This window comes from Mustela erminea, chromosome 1 (genome assembly GCF_009829155.1).
Source record: "Mustela erminea isolate mMusErm1 chromosome 1, mMusErm1.Pri, whole genome shotgun sequence".
Taxonomy (NCBI): domain Eukaryota; kingdom Metazoa; phylum Chordata; class Mammalia; order Carnivora; family Mustelidae; genus Mustela; species Mustela erminea.
This window is the reverse complement of record NC_045614.1, coordinates 116551959-116574689: the sequence shown is the minus strand read 5'-3', so window position 1 is coordinate 116574689 and position 22731 is coordinate 116551959. Positions and strand designations below refer to the sequence as shown.

Below are 22731 nucleotides of genomic sequence, written 5' to 3'. Positions count from 1 at the left end.
TTTTCAAATCAAGTCCTCTGGTTGATGTAGGGACAGGGGGATTGAGAGTCTAATTTTCTTCATATAGATTTCAACTTCCCCTTCCTCCTTAGCAGGCTTCTTGTTGCTTCTCCTCAAGACCTAGGTTTCAGTTTTCCCTATTCTGTTAAATCAGTTAGCACTTATCAATCCATTCCAAAAACTCATGGTTTTTGGCTTTCTGTCATCACCTCTATTATTCCTTTATTCTTGTGGGTTTATCAATTATTTTATTCTTTGTCTGTCTTATTAATGGAGATTTGGGAGGTAGTGGAAATATAGGCATATCTTTGATTGGGAATAAGTATGTTATATGTTGGTTTTAGTATTTGTGCCAACAGGTAGAAGTTAATGATTGCTATCTCTTTATTATAGGTTATTTAATCTAAAGTTGTTAAATAAAAAAAGAATTCTACAGGGAAATTACAAATCTCACTCAATAGAAAATGGATATTTAGAATATCTGTTAATATTTTCAGCTAGAATATCTGATAGATATCAGCTAGAATATCCTTTGTTGTTTAGAAACAATATTTGTTATACTTGTTATATAAAAACAATCAATAGTTCTTGAAGTTCTTTGGGAAAACTATCCTGTCTTAAAAAGTAAACGTCTATAAAATGCAGATCTTAAGGTCAGAATTAACTATTTACCTTCCCAACCAGTTTATAGACCAAAGTTACTTATTTACCTTATATATGAATTTACCTTATATGTGGTTTTTAATATAAAACTAGTGACACTTAGGGTTGAATATTGACCCCTGCATTTTTAAATCCACTTAATAACAGATTGCATTATCAGGGTTTATGTAATATTTCTAAAGCATGTTATTGTGAATATATTGACCAAGAAAGTAACATGGAAGAGTTTAGTGGATTTATGATTTCATGGCCTATCACATTGCTTACACTTTTTTTTTTTTAAAGATTTTATTTATTTATTTGACAGACAGAGATCGTAAGTAGGCAGAGAGGCAGGCGGGGTGGGGGGGGAAGCAGGCTCCCTGCTGAGCAGAGAGCCCAATGCGGGGCTCAATCCCATGATCCTGGGATCATGACCCGAGCTGAAGGCTTAACCACTGAGCCACCCAGGCGCCCCAACATTGCTTACACTTTTTAAGTCAAGGGAATTTCAGCTCCCTGGGGTTAAAACATTAAGTACAAAATGGCTTTAAGTATAATTCATTTCTCAGATGTGAGAACAAAAAGAAAATTGTCAGTCTAAAGACTAGAGTTGTTTAACTTTGACAGTTAAAATTGGGATACTGGGGACTGGTTGGAGGGAGAACTTAGGATAATTTGAAATAGTGTTCAGAAGATAGACATCCGAATTAATGATCTTCTTAAATTGGAAATAAAGAAACAACTCACAGAATGCAGAACAACATCATAGAAACTAAGTGCTAGAATCCACCTTGAAAGTAATCTTCTCTAATGCCACATTTAATTGATGAGGTTGTGAAGATCCAGAAATGTGAAGAGACTGGTGCAAGATCACACTGATAGTTATTAGTAGATGTACTAGAACCTAGACTTTTAGGCTCCTACCCCAGTATCTATCCTTTCCATTATCCTTAATGTAGTACATCCACTACATTAGGGATGAAGTAGAAGCATACCCTGGGGAAGAGGGAAAGCAAACTGCCAATTCTGCCTTCCATTCTCTCTATATGCATGTAAATCTTCTCCCTCCTCCAAGGTCCATAAGAGCTTCCAGGTTGTTTTACCTCCTTATCCCTTTCCTACCCTGTGATCTTCATTTCTTCTGTACCCCTGTCACATCTGTTCCCCCTTATAGTACCTTACATTTGTGATTCTGCATGATTGTCGATCTCTAAATATAGATATTCTGTCTCCCCACCTAGATATTAATACTTTTGAAGGCAGGACCCTGCCTCTATGTTTCCTCCAAAGTGACCAAGACTCTGCAATCATAGATGCTCAGCTCATGTTGCTGTCAGATCATTCAGAGATCTGGTTGGTTATGTTTACACCAAGCAAAAATATCTCAACATTATAGGGAAGTTAACACCACTGAAGCTGTAGCTTAGGAAGTAAGCCTAATATTTTAAAAGAATTTTTTAACTAGATTTTTTAACCAGAAAATAATTTTCTGGTTCTAAACTAAAATTATTTTTTTAGTCTTTATCACGCTATTTTCAAAGTTCTGCTAAGTAGTGGATTACACTTTAGAGATAAGAACCTGTAAGGGGTTTGGTTTCCAAGAGAAAAATTCTCTGTGGCACATAGATACTGTGTAATTAATCCTGTTCTCCAAGCACAGATGTCTCAGAGGCAGGGCTGCCATGTGTAATAGTTTAGTTTATTCAGAGTATAAAGGTGCCTGACCAAGGGACAAGGACAGAGCACTTTTTCCTTTACTCCAAGGGGCTTTTTTCTAATTGGCCTTTCCAGAGAGGGACACTTTTTAAAATGGTCTGCCCAGAGGGATGCATCTTTTCCTAATTCTCACAAAGGCATCTTAGAGGCAGTCCCACTGGAAAATGAGCCCTGAACCGAACGAAGGTCAGAAAGAATAATACATAAACAATGACTCACTCCCTGGCAAACACAAGATTGGGAGGTTAGAAGAAAGGCATAGGAAGGATAAAACAATATGAAAAAAATATCTCAGAGGAATTGTAGGAGAAACTGAGCTGGTTTAACTTAGAAAAAAGAGTACATATTAAATGATGCTTAAAAAATTAAAAAAGGAATTGTTTCAAAGACTAGAATGACTTGTCCCTTGTTGATTTTATCCTGAGAAGATCCGTGGGGTTTTATTGGAAGAATAGAATAATTTCCCGACAATGAAGACTTAACATTAGAGGCTGTGGCATTTCTTCTTCAGGAGACTTTATAAAACGGGGTGCATTCTCATCTGGGAAGAGTGTTAGTTGACTCTGCCTATAGATATTAGAGGGCTAACTAAAGGCTTCTAACTATGAAGGTTATGTTTTTGTTCATTCTGGTGAAAAGGAAGTATGGGAAGCCCTTGGCTTTTCTGGAGGCTGTGTTCTAGAGTTCTCCAGTGAGGAGATTCCTAAGTGCCCACAATTGCTATGTGGAGAGCTGTGGAGATGACAAGGGTCATAGGTCCATTAATTAGGATATCATTTATGCTAGTACAAATACCTCTCTTTGCAAAAATATTTTAGTTTTTTCTCTTCTGCTCCCTTAACTTTCTTTTCGTATAGTTAAATCTAGTTTTTCTCTGGGCCTGTGTCATTTGTTTGAATATTTAATAAGTAGTAATTGCTGCTATTATCACATGAATCTCCTGCTCTGGGTGCACAGTGTTCTCTGTTTCCAGAATATGCTCCATACCTTTTTGTACATTCATATATTCTTGCATTCACCAAACAAATATGTATTAGAGCTGGGGATTTATCAGTAATGTGCTGGTCACTGAGGATTAAATGGTGAGTTAGATATGACCTCTAATCTTCAAGAATTTTGTGTTTTAAAAAAAGAATTTCATGTTTTAGAGGAAAGACAGTCAAGTAAACAAAACTATTTCCTAGGTCACATACTCATATCCTACAATAGTTTTCTGCATTTGTCAAATCCTGAGATTCTATCTAGGGCGTTTATCAGAAACTGATTTTGTTATACACATATGACATTTTAAATTTATTACTTTATGTACAGAATGTACATTTGTATATGTATACACATATCTTGTGTATGTAGATCTTGAGTGTGCATACATATATACATCATGTACATATGATTATTTATCTATATCTATCGTCTCTAAACTAAATTTTAAGCTAAATAATAACAAAAATAATAATGATTATTTTATTGATAATTTGCTTGATGTTTGGTATTGTTTTATGTATTTTACACATAATCATATAACTTAATTCCTCACAGCAATCTCTCTTAGTATTGTACAGTTATTATCCCTCCTTACAGATAAAGAAAACTGAACACTGAGAAGTTAGGTAACTGGCCCATGGATATAGAGCTAGTAAGTTGCAACAGGGCTTGAACCCAGAAGTCTGACTTGATAAAAAGTCAGAAACCACATTCATATTTGTCTGTATATTCTGCTGTCTGTGCTGACACATAGAAGACCATCTGATATACATAAATAGAATTCCTTAAAATTTGCTTGGTGACTTTGAGCCTACAGAGAACTTTAGTTATGTTATTCCATCTGACTCTTACAGGCCGTCTGTCTAGCAGACAGATTTTGTTCTCATGACAAAGATGAACATCTTCATGGTTTGTTGACTGAAGGATACAGTTTTAAGGATTTACTTCTGCAAGGACAAAAGAGATGATACATGCCAGTAATAAGATTTAGAATGTAATACAATTTAAATTTTTAGTTGAGTTGTGTGAGTTTTTTTGCTGCTAAATATGCCTGGAGTGTTAAGAGAGCAGCAATAAGGTGATGCCTTCAAGGCTTGCACCTTTAAAAGCTCTAAAAATATTCAATGGTTATTTATTTATTTTAGCAACTTTTAAGTACATAGTATATAGTATTACTCACCTTAGTCAACATTCTGTAGGTGAGGTCTCCAGAACTGAATCATCTTATAGCTGGAAGTTGCACCAACATCTTTAAATTCACTTTACCTCCAGACCCTAGTAACCACCATTCCACTTTCTGTTTCTGTGAACCCAACTTTTTTCAATTCCACATATAAGTGGGAGCATATAGTATTTATCTTTCTCTGTCAGACTTGTTTCACTTAGCATAATGACCTCAAGTCTCATCTATGTTGTCACAAATGGCAGGATTTCCTTTTTTCTTTTGGCTAAATAATAGTCTGTATGTGTGGGGGGGCAAGTGTACATATATATGCCTCATCATTTCTTTTATTCAATATAAATTTGCCTAAAGAAAATCCTGAAAAATGTTTAACCGTTTCTCTCATCCCTACTGCCTGCCTCTGGCAACCACCAGTCTTTTCTCTGTATGTATGGGTTTGATACATAATATAATCTCCGTATGAGAGACCATGTGGTTTTCATCTTTCTCTGTTTGATTTATTTCACTTAACATAATGCTCTTGAAGTCTATTCATGTTGTTTCAAGTGGCAAGATTTCATTCTTTTTTTATGGCTGAGTGATATTCTAGCATATGTGTGTGTATTTCTTTAACCGTTCATCCAATGATGGGCATTTAGTTGTCCTCATATGTTAGCTATCATAAATAACACTGCCATGAACATGGACATCTTTTTAAATTAGTGTTTTTGTTTTCTTCAGATGAATACCCAGAAGTAGAATTGCTGGATCATATGGTATTTCTAGCTTTTATTTTTTGAGGACGCTCCATACTGTTTTCCCTAGTGGCTGCACCAATTCACATCCCCACAAACAATGCACAAGTGTTCTCTTTTCTCCACATCCTTGCCAACTTGTTATTTCTAGCCTTTTTGTTAATAATCATGCTGATAGGTTCGAGGTAATATCTCATTGTGGTTTTGATTCTATGGTTATTTAATTTTAACCCCAGGTATTTTCACCCCACCTGCCTATGAGGAGAATTTAGGGGCAGATTTGCTTATATCAGAACATGACAATGCTCAGCTCATAAACTTTGCCCCTACTCTAAACTCTACTCTACTCTGACTTCAGTTCTTGCACCTTTTGACAAATATTTGTTGAATGTTGAAATACTCGCTATCCATTCAGTTTATCCAGATTTGAGATTTCTCACTCATTTCTAGGCTTTCTTTTCTCTTTCCCATCTCTTTCTAATCACTCCCAATACCTGTAGCTGCTTCCTTTAAAAGGTCTTGAGTTTCTTAGTATCCAGTGCTATCACCCAGTCTTCTCTCAATGTGTTATGCATGCTTATACATGATGAGAGGAAAATACAAAATGAAGACTTTCATCAGTATAGGTGACTGAATGGTGGACAACTAATTTATTTTTAAAATCTTAGTATTGTGAAGATTTTATGTAGTAAATAGTAACTTAAAAATAGTATCCCTGAAATTACTTATGTTAATACTATTTGTGTAGAACAAATACCAATTTAAATCAGACTGTTTTACATTTAGCATGTGCCATTTTAAAGATGGGCTAAAAGATGAAACAATCCCACTATACATGCCAAACCACTTGCTGAAACAGTTTCAGAGAATCAGACCTTAGATAAATGAGATTTTATGTTTATGTCCTCCAAGTTCCTGAACTGAGAACTAGCAGGTAGATCCTTGGTAATATCTATTACAACTTCTTTCCCTACTACATGCTACATCCTTATACATCTTGAAAGGGTGGTATTAGAGGCTTAGTTGTATACTCCTAAATTCACATGTTGAAGCCTTAACCCCTAGGACCTCAGAATATGACTGTGTTTGGAGACAGAGATTTTAAAGTAGTGATTAAGTTAAAATGAGGCCATGAGGGTGGGTCCTAGTCCAATCTGACTGGTATCCTTATAAAAAGAGGAAATTAGGACCCACAAAGGGACATCAGGACTATGTGTGCACAGAGGAAAGCCCAAGTGAAGACCCAGCAAGAAGATGGCTATCTGTAAATCAAGGTGAAGGCCTAAGAAGAAATTAAACCTTCTGACACCTTGATCTTAGACTTCCAGTTTCCAGAACTATGAGAAAACCAATTTTTTTTTTGTCACCTAACCCTAGCAAACTAATGCTGGTATTTGGCCTTTGTTTACATTTCTTTAATGACAGAAAATTTTTGACTTCTCAGAGCCACACAGTTTGGTCTGCATTAATTAATTTCTAGATTTTCCTGATATTGAACTAAAATTTTCCTGCTATCATGTCTCTCAAAGGACCTAATTCTGGCCTCTGGAGAGTCAAAACAAATGAATTTGGTCTTCTTCCAAGTGATGTTTCTCAAGTATCTGAAGGTAATTACTTCTTTAGTATGAAATTTTTTTCCAGAAATATCCCCTACCACCAATTCCTTTTATTATCTTCAAATAGTATGTTTCCATGCCCCATCTTTATGGTGATAATGTTCTTCTCAGTCTTATAATTCTTTCTTTTAAAGATATACTGGAAACATTTCCATGTGGAATATTTTGATCACTATTGTGCCAAATGACCGTTTCTTTTAAGGAGGATGAAATTTATGATGAGAGAGAGAACCAGTGACACGTATAGTCTTTTCTTCCTTAGATGTGTAAAACAGAGGAGTAATTACACGTTTAAACTAGAAACAGAAAATTAATACTATGACTCCTTACTGCCAGACCAAAACTGTCATTCTGAGGGCTTGTAGACAGAAACCTGCTTTTCTTTACCATATGTAAATTAATTGTTAAAAAGGCCCTAATGTTTGCATAAGTAAATTCAATTTTAAGGTAATTGTAATAACCAAGACATTAGTTGGGCCTTTTGGGGTCATTTTTGAGGATTCACTCATATATCAAGTAGTTGTTGACTACTGTGTGGAAGGATTAGTTCAGGAAAGAGTTTAGAAACCACTTGTATCCATCTGAATGGTCAACAGCTTAGTCCAGCTGTTTGCAGTGCTTACATCTCCTTTAACAAATGGTGACACAATAGTGTATTTTAAAATTAGACCTCTGTAACCTGGGATTTAGGGCTGTTGCAGAAGGTGTCCAGGGTATGAAGACGAAGTAGGAAAGATGGCTAGACTTGTGCGCCAGTGAGAATTAGAGGAGAATGCTTTAGTAGAGTAGGTGTTGTAGACTCACTCTAAAAGGAAGAACAGTCCCAAAAAGCAAGCTTCTAATATAGTGTCAGCTATGATTGGACTAGCCCAGAAGGTGGGAAGTGATGTGATCCTATAGATCAAAGGCCTCTAGTAACTACAGTTAAGGAAGCAGGCAAGGATGATAAGCATAATAATAATAACACAGAAAAAGTAACAACAACAGTAATGGCAATTATAGCAGTAATAATAGTAATAATTAGATGAAAGTGTTTTGTGTTCCAAGCCACTGTTTTAAGTGCTATGCATGTATTAACTTATTATCCTCAAATTCATTCACTCCCTTGATACACATTTATTGAATGCCTACTGTACACAAGATGTTATGAACAAAATAGACAAAGCTTCTGTCCTTATGAAGTGTATTTCAGTGAAGAAAGATAATAATTAATAAAAAAAAATAAATTACATAGTAAATTGGAAAGTGAAAAATAGCATGAAGAAAAAAAACAAAAAGTAAGTAGAGTAAGGGGAATCATCATGAGTGCTAGTGATGAGGTGGATGGGGCTCAGTTTGCCTTTATTAAATCAAGTCAGAATAGTCTCTGTGAGACAGTGAGATCTAAACAAAGACTTGAGGGGGAAGATGGGATTAGGAGGCAGGGTTCTGGAGTCAGGGGTAGGGTAAGGAAGAGAGTTCTGGGCTGTGAAAACAGCTAGAGCAAAGACTGAAATGCAGGCATGTGTCTTTTGTGTTGAGTTGCAGGAAGGAGATCAATGTGGCTAAAGCTGCCTGAGTGGCTGAGGGGCAAGAGGGAAGGGATAAAATAAGAGAGTAACAGGGTAGAGCAGCATGGGGGACATTGTGGGGACTTAAATTTCTACTCTGAAGTCATTGCACAATTTTGATCAGAAGAGTGACTCAGTTTGACCAAACTTAAAATGGATCACTCTTGGCGGCCATGTTGAAAATAGATTTGTGAGGCAGGAAGATCAGGAGTTTTCAACAAGCCATGGAGGTAATGACGGGTGGTCAAAAATTCTAAATCTATGTTGAAGGGCTAAAGAAAGTAAGTTACTTATCTAAGGTTACAAAGCTAGTAATTGGCTCACTTGGGAATTGATCCCAGGCAGTACAAACTCAAGAATAACTCTAATACACAGCATCACCTGACCATTAAAAAAAGACGGTGAGAAGACAGGCATCATGTCAATAAAAGGCAGAGCTTTCTAATAATTATGCCTGTAAGGCAGTGATTTTCTATGATTAGAGGGGTGTAAGTTGAAACTGGAAAGCCCCTTATCTGTGATAAGTAAGAGGGATTCATGCATGGGGAGTTTAATAAAATGACTTTTAGGCCCCTTCTAACTCTGAGATTCTATGATCCAAATACAGAACGACACAGTTTATACTGTTTGTCAGTAGAAGTTGACAACTCTAATAATTACCACTATTTTGAAAACCATTTTTTTGCCTTCATCTTGTATACCAAGGTATAAACAATGCTAGATTTGGCCTCTGTCCTCAAAGACAGGATGAATACGTGATGTTTGTGACAAATCTCTGTTGTGACTCAGAATGAACCCATGAAATTGCCTTTTTAAATGCAAATTTAAAACATTTTCGTATTTGCAACTGTGAAGCTGCTACTAGGCAGAGTTTGGAGGATATACATTCATAAAATAACAGATGGTGGTCTTAGATTAGGATTTTCCAAAATCATTGCATGAAACCTTTCAGGACTCCTACGGAGGTCTTGGCTAATTGTTCATACATCCCAGGTGTTATACCGTGTTTGTGTTGATAACATATCACAGGAGCATTAGATTCATCTTTCTGTTTAGGAAAAGTACATGGCTCTCTTTTTGCTATAGCTGTGGGTTGATGTGCTGGGAGGTAATCCAGAGATATGATTCATCTAAGTATTTTTAAACAGTCTTTACCATAATATCTAGGTGTTCTGAACAAACTCTTGCTGGGTGTGGCATTTCCCACTGCAAGCAATATATAGCAAGTCTGTAGGAACTACCAGGTACTCCTGTGGCATTTGGTGAAACAGAAAATACTACAACCTGGCAACAACTTTTTGGAATATTTCTCATTATACTAAGAAGAGGTGGGAGAGACGAGATGAATGCCTGTAGTTGGTGCAATGGGAAGAGGAAGAAGCAAAATGAGTTAGATGTGGATCCTGGCAATTGATAAAGATATCCCTGGGCTTCTGTTTTGGAAGAAAGGTTCTTGAAAATCAAACTAACTTGGAAGGTGGAAAATTGTAGGCTAATATACTTTACCTGAATTTGAGTATATCTGCAATCCTATTGGTTAGTTTTTTCAGAGAAGGAAAGCTAAACCTAAAAAGATGAAAGAAAAAATATATCCTCTTCACCCCCATACTACATATATAGTGGAATTTGGGATAATGTCCTTGTTGGACTTGATTCTGTTAAAAATATTAAAAGTAAACCTTGTTCTTCCTGACATTGGTGTGTGTGTATGTGTGTGTGTGTGCACGTGCACAAGCACTTCAGTCATTTAGATGTTACAAATCATAACAGAGAGCCATTAGTTACTTGAGGCAATTTACTAGCCTACTGTAGATCATAAGTTCAGATCTTAATGGTGACTTATTGTCATTTGGGACTATTTGAATGGCAAATCAAAGGAAGAGAATCTCAAATAAGTTGTCTAAATTTAGTAAAGAAATCTTTTCTCCCTGGTGCCTTTGCTTTGTATTTCTTTTGGAGAACCATAGACATAATAGATAGCATTAAGACATTTGGGCCCAATACTATACTTTTTGAAAAGCTGTGACTTTCTTTTCAAGTTTTGTTTGATACTAACAGCTGATGTCTGAACCATGAATCGAGACCGTATGGATCTTACCTCTTATAGTTTAAAATTGAACTCCCACTTGGACTCTTGCTGTTTAATTCAGAGTATAATTTTAATGAGTACTTTTTTTTCTTTTTTGTTTTCTTCGTATGTATGCACCCTACATACTCTATTAGAATTTTAATCCAAATTTATAATTCCCAAAAATTAACTGTAGAAAAAGTTTTGCTTTATAAATATGTACATGTAGAGAACTAGCACCCCCTAGTGTATTAAAGGCCCCCAAAGATTTGATCTGGTATTTAATAAGCTAATAACAACAAACAGAAATGTGTCCTAATGGACAGGTTATTTGTTAACTTTTATCACTGGTATTATGGCATAACTTGATTAGGCACAAGGCAAGCATTTTTAAAAGTTAGTAAAAAAGCATAAATAAAAGGGCTGGAAGTCACATTTCAAATATTGAAACTAAAATTAGAAAACCATCATTGGCCATTTGAACTGTTGGTGATATTTTAAGGCTGTGAAATAAAACAGCAATCTGTGGTCATGTTGCTAATTTTCTAAATTCTCTCTCTTTTGGAAAATTTCAGCAACATGCTTAATTGTTTATGGAAGACTACAAAACTGAAAGTATTTAGGATTTCTCTTCTTTTGGTGACTGTTACACTGTATGTTGCCTAATGAAACTGTAAACTGAAAATTATAGCTTCATTCCAGAGAGTAAGAGGACTTATTCCAACAGATGGCATCAAAACACCGGTCTAAACTGTATGATCGCTGATTGTTAATTGCATCTGTAAAACAATCCTTTTAAACAGAGTAATGCATTTTATCATACAGATTATAGTTCTACGCTTTTTGGTTTTTCAGTGTGTGTTAACATTTTCTGCTCCAATGTAAGATTTAGTGCTTGCATAATTATCAGATTAAAAACAAAACAACAGTGACTCAATCATTTTTAAGAACCAAGCATAAGGGAGATAGAGAGCCATGAATCGCATTTTTTTTTTTAGGACATGCTGTTTGAAAAAATGTTTGGGTTCTTCTTTGGATATATAAAACAGGAATAATGGGATGGATCTCACCCTCATCAAATTAAAACAGGAGAAACCAATGAAAAGTTCTTAAATATATGATTAACGTGTGCTGTATTTTAAAATATTTCTCACTGTAGATGGAAATATGTTTAATCTACATGGATATTTTGAGTGAAAAGGAAATATATGAGGCACATAATAAGAAAAGAGTGTTCTCCAAAAGATTTGGAGTTTAAGGCACACAGCTTCTCTTTCTGAAATGATTGCAGTGAAATCCTACATAGAAGCAGAGAGGTGGGTTTGATGATATAGTGAATAACTTTTCAGTAAGATATTTCCATGTTATTGATGGCGTTGGGAAGATGGAATATGAAGACTTATGCTTTTGTCAGTTCCTTAGGCTAGATGATTTGGAGCTTGGAGCCAGAGTTTAGAAATATAGAGAGGTTAATTCCCATTCATATCATCACAAAGCAACTCTTTGGTTTATGGGTGTCACATCTCTTTACATCTAAGAAATTAAGTATAAACAGAATTAATGGCTGCCAAACTCCTTCTATTTTAATTTCTTGTACCACCAACTGGGAAGGGGCTGTCCTAGTGAACTTGCTTTTTTGAACTGGAAATATACCTTTAGTAAATCAACTTGTTTGATTTATTTTGGATATCTTTTTCTGATACTTAAGTGCCATTAAGGAAGGGTCCGTTATCAGACATTATCAGCAAGGTAGATTCTAGATAGAAAACATCAAAACCAAGAACATTAATGTAACCACAAAGGATATCTAAGCAGAAAAAAGACTTATCTTTAAAAGTCTACAATAAGCTCTTATCCCCACTTTTTTTTTGAGAAAATTCTGACAAAATTTTGAGTTTTAAGCCTACAGCAGATTAAAAAAAGCAAGTTATTAGTGGCAAGCACTCAGACTAACATCTGATGCTTCACTCTGAAGAAAGAGTTAGAAAAACTGTATTAGCAAATCAAAAAAATATTGATTAATTACCAAGGGAAGAAAAAGTAACTTGGGATCTCCCAGCAGACACTACCTTAACCAAGAGACCAAGGTTAACATCACCATGAATAAAACATTGTTATTACAAACCCTTTGATTGTATGTACCAAAGAAAAGGCAAAACCTTGCTTACTTATTGTGATATTTTTGCTAAAAATGTACAGCTTTAATATAATCATTGGAAAAATCAGACAAATTGAAAGACATTCTACAAAATAACTGACTGGTACTCATCAAAAGTGACTGGATCATGGCAAACAAGGATAGACTGAAAATGTGTTACAGATTGTAGTAGACTAAGGAGACAAAAAAATTAAACCCAGTGTGGGATTCTGGGATGGATGCTGGAACAGAAAAAGAACATTATTGGAGAAACTGTCAAAATTTGAATAAGATATGCAGTTTAGTTAATAGTATCTATTGTACCAATGGTGATTTCTTGGTTTTGATGATTGCACTGTGGTTATTTAAGATAACAACACTGTGGAAATTGAATGAAGGATATATGTAGAAACTTTATACTATTTTGCAACTTTTAATTAGGTCTAAAATTACTTAAGGATAAAATTTTTTTAAATCCCATAAAACTCAAAGTGTAAAGTAGTCCAGGACTGCTTAATGAAGGGGTAAAAAGTCCTGTTATATACCTGAGTTTATAAAGTAATTATTGATATTTGGTGTGATGAGCATAGGGAAGAGTTTTGTTTTTCCTTTTTGTTGTTGCTGTTCTTTTTTTTTTTTTTTTTTAAGATTTTATTTATTTATTTGACAGACAGAGATCACAAGTAGGCAGAGAAGCAGGCAGAGAGAGAGGAGGAAGCAGGCTCCCTGCTGAGCAGAGAGCCCGATGTGGGACTCGATTCCAGGACCCTGGGATCATGACCTGAGCCGAAGGCAGCGGCTTAACCCACTGAGCCACCCAGGCGCCCCTTGTTGTTGCTGTTCTTAAAGATTTTATTTATCTACTTGTCAGAGAGAGAGAGCCATGCACAAGCAGGGGGAGGGGAAGGCAGCGAAAGAAGCAGGCTCCCGGCTGAGCAAGGAACCTGATATGAGATTCCATCCCAGGACCCTGGGATCATGACCTGAGCCAAAAGCAGATGCTTAACTGACTGAGTCTCCCAGGTGTCCCAAGGAAGAGTTGTTGTTTTTTTTTGTTTTGTTTTTGTTTTTGTTTTTTTGAGAGGAAGAGGGAGGAGGGGGAAAGACAGTGAGAAAGGAGAGGCAGAGGGACAGAGAGCATCTTAAACAGGCTCCACAATCAGCATGGAGCCTGACACAGGATTCAGTCTCACAACCCTGAGATTATGACCTGGGCCAAAATCAAGAGTCAGAGGCTTAACCAACTGAGCCATCCAGGTGCTCCAGAAAGAGTTATTTTCAATATCATTTGTTAATGTAAAGTAGCAAGCATGTAATGCAGTTTAGAAAATATTCATATAAAATTCTTAACATAAAAAATTTGAAACTATAAATGAGTAAATTTCAATTATTCCAGAAATCTCCTTTTTAAAAAAGTTTTATTCATTCATGGTGCTGTATAATGAACCATATTCTACCTCAAGAACTTTATCTGCCTATGCCAGTTACTGGAATTCTCTTTCACCCTCTATGTCAAGATAGATATTCTATAACTTGTAGCAACTATGTGGTTATCTAATGTCATCCGGGTCTTAATTTGAACCTGTAATTTAGCTAAAATTGAAAACTAGCAACCCATTGAAGGAATTCCATCAGCCCTTGATCCTGATACTTTGTGAGAAAGGAAAATTGAAATTATTTCCTTCAAGGCTTATCTCTGATTTCTGCTTTATAAGTAGATGTGGAAGATTTGAATTTCTGTATATCAGCTGGTATTAAACAAACGGTAGTTTGGACCCCCAGATCCATCGAGTGGCAATCAGAACTTTCATCAAAATCCATGCAAGGTGGCCATGGATAAAACAAAGGGTGGGAAGCTCTATTGTTCTTGGCAATTTAGTAGGCTATAGAATCATGCTTTTTTTGGGCTTATCATTTGGCAAATAATTGTGGATCTTTCTAAAGTATACCATTATGTTATACTGCCTGAGAGGAAGCTTGAAACAAGTATTTGTTGGACACCCACCATGTATTCAGTACTGAGTAAGGGGCTATAGGATTCAAAAGTATGGTCTAGTTCTTCCGTATTTTATAAGAAACATAAGAAGCATGGGGCTTACAAGATTAAAGGTCACGCACAATTGTGAATCAACAAGATGGTGTGCATTTAAGTGTTTAGACCTATGGTTTCTGCCTTTATTAAGATTAAAGATTCCTTGTGTCATATTTATATATATATATATATATATATATATATATATATATATATAGTGTCATGTATTTCACAAACTCTATCGGATGGCTGATCTATGGATAGTTCTTTTTGTTTGTTTGTTTGTTTACTTGGATAGTTCTTATAATTAGGGAATACACGATGACAAAGAAGAAACATGAATTATTTTAATGTGTGTTTTATGAATGAGAATGGTATCCATTCATTTTTGGAAAATAATAGCAAATACATATGGGTTGCATATAATTTGGTATATGCCTTGGTACTCATAGGGATCTCTCACCCATGAATTGCCCCCCGGCCTACCCTTACCCTTTGTCCTCAGGTTTGTACTTTGCTGGAGTACAAATACTATAGGAATCTAACTGAAGAAGGCTGACATTGCCCGGGAAGTCATCAGAGCCTCACTGGTGGGGTTGAAGGTGTGCTTCAGAGGTTGGGGAAAGCTAGAGCATGCCGAGGGAAAGCCATATAGAAAAGCAGGAATAAGGTAGGCATATAGAGAGACAATGAGGAGCCAAGGCTGGCCACAGGGAGGGCTATGTTGGGGTGTTAGAAAAAAGGAGATTGGCTAAATGAAGCAAAGGGAGATTATGGAGACTCTTGAAATCAAGCACAGGAGCTTCAAATTTCCATTAAGGCAATGTGTTGGACCAGAACTGAAAGGACTAGGCTGTAATTCTAGCTCTGCCAATTACTAGCCTTAGGCAAGTTAAATTGTGGAGCCTCAATTTTCATCATTAGTATGTCTGGAATAATAATACTTACCACTCAGAGAAGAGGGCATTTGTGAAATTTCCTGGTGGGCTTTTGCTCTATTTTGGTTGCATCTGACATGGGGAACTGTCTAAGATTATTTAGCAGGGAATCAGCATGATGAAAGTGATATATTAAAGGAGATTAGTTTGGCAGTTATATGTAGGTTGGATTAGAGTCAGGGAAGCCAATGAGAAAACTGTCCCAGTGATCCATACTCAAAGACTGTGAAAATAGGAACAAAAGAGGTTTAGTGAAAATTGATTGGATTTTTAGTTTGGTAAGGATCAGAGTAGAGAGGAATCAAAGAATGATTTTGAGGTTTTAAACAGCCATTGACTCTGGAATAATGCTGAAACATTGAAGAAGAGAAAAAAAATGGAAAGGAAGGTGTTATGGAGAGAAAGGATGTTGGTTTGGGCATGGTGAGTGGGATGTGAGAGTCAAATAGAAATTGACTCTCATCTATTGGGGATATGCAGTCAGTGTGATGGTGAAGTTTGTGCTAGAGATGGCGAGGTGGGAGTCATAAGCCTTGTGGTGACAGCTGAGCTGTGAAGTGGATGTGGGTACAGTCTCTATCACTTAATGGAGATTGTAAACAGAAAGAAAACCAAGGACCTAGGATGAAGCCTGTGTGGTACTTTCTCTTGAGAATTTATTCCCAAATAGTTTCAACCCATTACGTTGTAGCTAATATAAGATGAAACTGAATTTTAATCATTTTATAGGGGTATTTAACATACTTTTAGAATTCAGATGAGCCAAGAGTATATAAACACATTGTTTTTCTCTCTTAAGGGAATGGCAGATTGCTCGCTTATAGCACGCATCCTAAGTAGAGGTATTAAATGAGACTCCATTTGGGTCATTTCTTCCAGAGTTATGGCAGTGAAGTGTGGCAACATTGCTGGGATTGCGGCCAGGCTGAACTACTCATGGCAGGCATGTAACTAGTGGAGCCTACCTAGCATTCAGAATTCTTCGTGATCTGACTTCTTCCTGGCCTCATTGTGCCATAATCATTATCGGGCGATTCCCTCCCACTTCACAGTTTGGAACCCCAAATATGCCAAGTCTTATACTAGCCTGAGTTTTTGTTCTTGCTCTTCCTTTACTTGGAATGTCCTTCCCTTGCAATCCTTCAAGACCCAGTTCTAATGTCTCCTCTTCCCTGAGCCAGTTCCTAATTCTCCAGTGAGAAAGAATCTCATCTTCACTTGTGCTTCTACCTCTGCAAAGCACTCCTTCCAGCCTACCTTGCATTGTCCTTACTTATTTACAAGCTTGACATGACTGTGAGCTCCAGACAGCAGAGGGTGTGTCCGACTTGAGTGCATACCCGACACAGTGGCTGGCCTAGTTCCTCATTTATTCCTTGCCAAACCGAAAAGAGGATGACATTTTTCCTAGCAGCATTATAATAAATCAAAAGGGAAGAGAAGTTGGGGCCCCTGGGTGTCTAAGTTGATTAAGCAGCCAACTTTCCATTTCAGTTCGGGTCACGATCTCAGAATCATGGAATCAAGCCCTTCACTGGGCTCCGCACTCCGCACTCAGCAGGGAGTCTGCTTGGGATTCTCTCTCTCTCTCTGCCCCTTGCCCTCTCTCTTCCTCTCTCTTTCTCTCTCAAATAAATACATAAATCTTTTAAAAAGACAGGGGGAGGGAAGGAAAATAGTCATTGGAAAGCAAGGAAAAGAAGAGTCCTCTATCTTTGGTTAGAAATTGAACTAAACAGGAAAAGCAGCTGGTAACAGTGGTGGGGTAATAGGTATTTCTGTGGGTGGCCCAAGGGGAAGATACAGGAGTTTCCTGGAGAATATCTTCATGAGGAACCCAGAATCTCTAAGCATTGGAACTGTGTGTTAAGGACATGAGTACTTTGTGAAGAGTTTTAGGTAATATGGTTTTAAATATGGTAAATTTTAGGAGTGACTCAGTCAGGTTGACCAGGCTATACAGGGGCTGGGCAATCAGTTATCAGGCCCAGAGAGGGCAGTTGGGGATTGTGGAATGGGTTAAAAGGAAGAATGTTCATTCTATGTGCCAAACCTAAATATCTGATAGCTTAAAACTTCAAAATGGGCTAGAGAAAAAGGAAAGGGATTATTCTGGAAAGAGAGAAATATATCTCAGGCTTGATTAATTTAGCCCCCAAATTATCAGAGTAATAATCTATCCCATTTGGTTAAAGCTACAGAGCCTTCAATTAAATAGAGGCTAAACACGTAAATTTGATTAAGTAAGGTGACTTCAAATAATACAGACAATTAGCCTATGGAATGTGCAGGTGGCAAATGAGAAGGAGAAAACAATGCTGCATTTTGAAAGCTGGTGTAGTGATTTTTACTGTAATAATAGCACATGCTTTTGTGGCGCTTTTCAGTGTACAGTGCTCTTTAATCTTTGTTGTGCATTTGAGCCTTGCATTCCCCTGCTAGGCAGGTGAAAAAAAAAAAAAAACTATGTTCATACCTGAGTCTTCTCACTTCGAACCTGGACCTCCAGTGTTCCTTCCACATTCTTCTGCTGCCTCTCTCATGGATGTGAAGATAGATCCAATGTGTTTTAAATTTTTTAACTGCCATTCAATTAATACATGATAATGTGGTTTGTTATAAAAGCTACTCGAATGCAAGGCTTACATTATTTACTTTTGCAACTATTCAAAACCACGTGACACAAAAACCTTTACATGGTAAATATTCACTAATATTTGGAAAGTAAATGAACTGTTGAATAGTTTCCCTAGGCATCCTAGTGTCTCTGGAAGGTGGCTGAGAGGGAGTTTGTTAGGGGAATGGGGGCAGTGGAGATGGGCAGTGGAGAAAATGGAAGGACAGACCTATGAGACTCCAGCCCCTATAACCCAGTAGCTCCTTTTTATCTGACTTACATATTAAATGTCTTGGGTTGAATTGCCCACCCCCCCCACCTCTCACCCCCCCACCCCCCCACCCCCGCCTTTGCCAAATTTGTATGTTGGCGTCCCAACCTCCAGTATGTCAGAATATAAATGCATTTGGTGATAGAGTCTTTAAGGAGGTATTAAGTTAAAATGAGGTCCTTAGGGTGGGTCACAATCCAATCTGTCTGGTATCCTTATAAGAAGAGGAAATTTGTACACAGCCATGCACAGAGGGAAGAACTATGTGAAGACACAAGGAGAACACAGCCATCTACAAGCCAAAGAGAGAGGCTTCCGATGAAACTAGCACTGCCAACGCCCTAATCTCAGACTTCTAATCCGTAGAAGTAACAAATTTCTGTTCGTTAAGCCACCCAGTCTGTACTTTGTTATGGCAGCCCGAGCAAATACGTTGATTCTGAGGAGAGTTTAAGGGGGAAAAGAGAAAGACTTCAAGGGCTTCAGAGAGTTAGAAAACCACAATTCTATGGTTTAAGATGATTATCCATGAGAGTGAAATGTGGATAAACATAAAGATTTTATCTTTTCTTTTTTAAAGATTTTATTTATTTATTTGACAGACAGAGATCACAAGTAGGCAGAGAGAGAGAGAAGGAAGAAGGCTCCCTGCCAAGCAGAGAGCCCGATTTGGGGCTCAATCCCAGTGTCCTGGGGTCATGACCTGAGCAGAAGGCAGAGGCTCTAACCCACTGAGCCACCCAGGTGCCCCAAGGATTTTATCTTTAAATCACGTTTACCATCAGTAAGTATGGGACTGTCCCTTTGAGGTAACCAAGTCTAAAAATTTGTTGGGAAAATAGATCAAAACAGCTTCTAAATTTTATTTTTCAGCTCTAGGATATTATCAGTTTAGGCATTCATTGCATCTTACAACACAATTACTATTGTTCTTGAAAAAAGTTGAAGTTTCTAAACTGTATGTGGAAGTAAGCTACTTACTTTCCCACCCTTTTGCACCGAATCCTTCAAACTTTGAGCATCTTTTAACAACCAGAAGAAAAACCAAAATCCTTTCACAAAAGCTTGAAAAGAAACAATATAAATAATTTTTGTTTTTGCAGCATATATAATTTTTAAAGCATAATTTGAATTCTAGATCTGTTAATATCACTATTTGTTTCAAAGTTATCTTGGCTCCCCTGCCCCTGAGCAAAGCTTCCTCACCGACAATTTTTCAGGTGGTGTTGTGTAACCAGCATCAATTAAGGATGCGTTTTGTAGTCATATCATTGCAAAGAAACTGCTTGAATGCTATTTACAAAAGGAAATCAGTGGGAACGCCTGAAATGAAATAGTTTCTAAAAGAGCTATATGTAAGTGTTCATATTTGGGGTCCATTGTTATCTTGCCTGATTCCAAGGTTGTATCATTTGAAAATGAAATTAGTATCAGATTTCTATTCTTCCTGCCTTCTGTGGTAACAATACTGAATCCACTCTGAAGGATCAATATTTTGTATTATCAAATTTGAACTTAAAATATATAGAGGTTTTTTTTTTTTTTTAAGATTTTATCTATTCATTTGACAGACAGAGATCACAAGTAGGCAGAGAGGCAGGTAGAGAGAGTAAGGGAAGCAGGCTCCCTGCAGAGCAGAGCCTGACATGGGGCTTGATCCCAGGATCCTGAGATAATGACCTTAGTTGAAGTCCGAGGCTTTAACCCACTGAGCCACCCAGGCACCCCGATATATAGAGGTTTTGAATGGAATAAAACATGAAACTTAGTTATGACTAAGCTTAAAAAAAGTAAAACAAACTGTATGGACAAAACTATATACTCATGGGCTTTCATAATAAAAGCTGTATGGCATTCTTTAAGAAACAAATGGTTAATGCCTTTTGAAAAGAAGGTAAGACAATTGTCTAATTTGAAAGTAATTTGTTTTACTTACAGTCTAGAAAAATAATGCTTCACTCGAAAGCATAACTTACTCTAAATGATCTGTGTGTCGGTATATGGTTTTTAAAATGAAAACAATTATGTGTAAAGGTAAATACTATAAGTACAGACTGTCTATCATTGACCATTTTCTGGTGATAGACTCTGCAAACTGCTTTTCTCACAGGACCATCCTTCTAGGATGTAAGCCTGCTGGTGTCAACAACCTAAATGCATACTCGATTATCTCATTGGCACTCAGAATCCTGGCAGACTCTTCCAATAGAAAGGCCTATTGTTTGTGAAAGGTCATTGGTTAGATTGGCTTTGGAGCCCAATATTGTTTATTTACATAAGTATTGAAGCACATATGACCTGTCACCTTGAAACTTAGAGTTGGGTGATGAATGACAGAAGTCAGCTGCCATCCAAAGGACAAAAAAGGGGCTCATCTTCTTGTAGAGGTTAGGAGCTGGCAGCCTTGCAGGAATAGTTCTAAATTATCATTCCCAACCCTTTTGCAAAGGCAGGGGTATTTTAAAGTCTTGCACTTACTGCCACAGATCACATTAGGTTTGCATAATCTAAACTGCTTGTGAGTGAGACTGACTATGGTATCAGGACAAAATGCTGTAATTCATCCGACATGAAGAGTCTAAAGCAAATTCCCAATTCAGCATGAGTATGCAGTTCACCACTGTGAGTTCTAAATCAGCATCTCTTTATGTTTTCTAGTATCATGCAGTGTTCTTGAAATAATATTTCCCAACTTTTCAAAAGTTGGGTTTCTGATATTTGCTTGTAAGCTGGTTTAGAATTCAGAGCATGTTTTTTCCTATAAAACAAGGTTATAAATATGCCAATAAAAGTCAGTGCTTATTAGACTAATACTGTCCAAATATTGCAGGGCTTACATTATACTCCTCTCTAATAAAAGTAGAATAGAAGTACAATTAGAGTTAGTTTCATATTTTTCTTGGTCACTGATATCTACAGAAAAGAAGGTTTAATTAGAGAAATGAGGGAGAGAATGAGGACTTCTGGGCACTTGAAGGACCTTGAAAGGATGAAGGCCTTAATGATGTCAAGCCTAATGATAGGAATGGTTTTCCTTTCCTTGATGCAAATGCATTGTTAACCATGCTCTAATGCTTATCGATAAGAATTAGTATTGTTCTTTGGGCTCACAGTGATGCATTAGGGGAGGGCTTGGCTTAAGAGAGTAAGGGAGAAAAAGGTTTCTGAAGAAATGAGCAAGAATTAAATGTGATGGAAAGAGAAAAGGGAGTTAAAGAGATGCAAGTATATACATGCAAAAAGGTTACCAGGGTAGAATTTATAATGATTTTAAGGTTGGGATACAGGGAGAAATTATCCAGCCTATTACCTCCTGGCTGTAGGGAGAGAAAGGAGGAAGTGGGGCAGAGACATGGGGCCTGACACCTCCCCGTTACTATTACTCTGGGTGATAGTATTAGCTTGACAGCTACCAGGAGTGGGCAAGGGAGTAATAGACAGTGAGGAAGAGTGCCCAGACCAGCTGTTTATTCACACTAGCTGTATGAACAGAGCATTTGTAGCTCAAGGGGATCTTATGGCAGTGAGTGTTTTAATGTCATGGCATTAAAAAAAGGTTTTATTTATGAGATCATAACCAGAGCAATTTTTGTGTTAGTCCCTTTATAAACATGATTTCATTTAACCCTATTAACCTTGAAGGAGGGATAGAATTATCCACATTGTCCAGATAGAGAAACTGAATTACACAAAAATGAAATATATTGTCCAAGTAAGCAGAGGCCAGTAACCGGTGGCCCTGAAAGATGATCCTGGAGCTGGCTGCACTAAACCAATGACCTGGTCTGGAATGAGACAATCCATACTGAAGTATCATTCCATTAAAATATGAGAAAAAATGTGCACTTAATGCAGTGATTAGCGACAGGTAAGTGTTCATTAAATATTGTGAATATTGTCTACTTAAAATGTTGCTTGTTAAATGCCAGTGGGGTGAACATTGGGTCTTGGTATACATTCTTTCTTTTGCTTCTTTTCCTGTTTTGGTAGTTTTTCTCTGCCCTCTAGGCATCTCACGGTCATCCATCTGTATCTTCTTGGAAATCCACATATTTCCCTTTCAGGTGTTTGCCAGCTCTATGAAGACAAAGGACTATTCCTGGCCCATAGTAGACACTCATTAAATATTTGTTGGATTGAATCGTTTAATCCAATAATGAAATCATTTACTCTGGGCAGGTGGGACAATAAAAAATTTAGTTCCATGAACAAACATCTATACTTTATTATAATTTAAACC

At 37.0% G+C, this 22731-nt stretch overlaps 1 protein-coding gene across 3 annotated transcripts in view; it reads left to right on the top strand.

The window, feature by feature from the left end:
* The window catches only part of SOX2 (SRY-box transcription factor 2), a 675778-nt gene that overhangs the window by 274792 nt on the left and 378255 nt on the right, over nt 1-22731 (top strand). The gene's annotated exons all lie outside the window — the stretch shown is intronic.